Here is a 1,806-nt window from a genome sequence, read left to right as displayed (position 1 = left end):
ATTTGGGGAGACAACCATCTTTTATTTTACTATTAATTTGAAATTATTTTCCTAGAGAAATTTCAAATGTTTCAGAAAAATACTTTTGGTTTAAATCTCTAGAAAATCCCTTACTATAAGAAAATTTAATTTCTTGGCATAATTGCTTAATATTTTGATAAATGATTCATTTTGGTATAAACTGAATCCCAAACATAATAATTAATGAGAAATTGTTTGTGGTTATAGGAGAAGCCTTGATTATCAGCTTATATGACCTAAAATTATTTCATGAGTTATATTTTCTGAACTTTTCCTAGATTTTATTTTCTTAAACACTTTGTTATGGAATATTTCTACTACAAGAGTAGTAATAAAAAATCTCTACAAGCCATCACTTAGCTTAAATAATTATCAATTCATGGCCAATCTTATTTCATCTATAACCCCAGGTATTCTCCCAGCCCTTATTTTGAAGTATATCAGACATGATATCCTCCCAGATTTTCTAACTTTTTGATAGAGCTCTATCACTTCTGGTAAAATATCTAATTTTACTTATTACACTCCTAGCATTGAAATACTATAAAAAGGATAAGCAAGAAGGTTACCAGTAATTGGAAACAGAAACAAGAAATCATAAAAATGATTATAAGGAGATATTAGAGATCAATAATGAAAGGGTTGAAATTTTAAAATATAGCATATGTGAGATAAAAAGTATGATTCTAGCTGAAGAACAAGTTAGTGTGCTGAAAGATCAAATGAAAACTGGCAGAAGGTAGTAGGAAAGCAAAAGTAGATGGAAATATTCAAAGATGAGATGTTAAGTATAGAAGAGACTTCTTCAGGAATACTGAAAGCCCAGAAGTAGAAGAAAAAAATAAACCAATTAATTATGTAATTCTTATTCTATGCTAGGCATTATTCTAAGCACTTATAAGCATAAATTTATCTAATCTTTATGGGAACTCTAGGAAGAGAGCATTATTGTTCTCATTTTATAAACAAGGAACCTAGGACACAGTAGAGATAGATTAATTCAAACAGCTAATAAGTGGTACAGGATTCAAATCTAAATTTCTCTGGTTCTAAAACCTGTGATCTGGGGCGCCTGGTGGCACAGTCGTTGAGCGTCTGCTTTTGGCTCAGGGCATGACCCCAGCGTTCTGGGATCGAGCCCCACATCAGGCTCCTCCGCTAGGAGCCTGCTTCTTCCTCTCCCACTCCCCCTGCTTGTGCTCCCTCTCTCGCTGGCTGTCTCTCTCTCTGTCAAATAAATAAATAAATAATCATAAATAAATAAATAAATAAATAAATAAATAAATAAATAAATAAAACCTGTGATCTTATCCAATGCTCCCTCTCATGGAAGAAAGGAAATATTTTCAAAATAATAGTGTTATATTTCCAAAAAACTAAAGGAAGATTAAAAACTTCAATTTGAGAAATGGTTATGCACACTTAACAGGATAAATGAAGTCTCTACCTGAAGAGATTATAGTAAAATTTTAAAATAGAACAAGAGAAGACTAAAAGCTTACAAAGAGAAAGAGAAGATCATTTATATAGAACAAGAATAGATGCAAGAAAATAATGGAACAATATTTTTCAAAGAAGTAAAGAGAAAGAAATCTTGGTCTAAGGGTTTTATATCCAGATAGAAAGTAATTTAAATGTGGGACTATACTAAAGACATTCTCAAAAGTTCTGTGAAATATAGAAACATTTTGAAAACACTGTTGGAGGAATTATTCAACTCTGCTCAATCTCTGGATATATTAGGGTGCTCTTGTCCTTAATCAGAACCAAAACAAACAAAAACAA

This window comes from Ursus americanus, chromosome 11 (assembly GCF_024610735.1).
Source record: "Ursus americanus isolate L20-20 chromosome 11, mUrsAme1.1.p, whole genome shotgun sequence".
Classification (NCBI taxonomy): Eukaryota; Metazoa; Chordata; class Mammalia; order Carnivora; family Ursidae; genus Ursus; species Ursus americanus.
The sequence above is the reverse complement of the archived record's forward strand: the minus strand, read 5'-3'. Positions refer to the sequence as shown.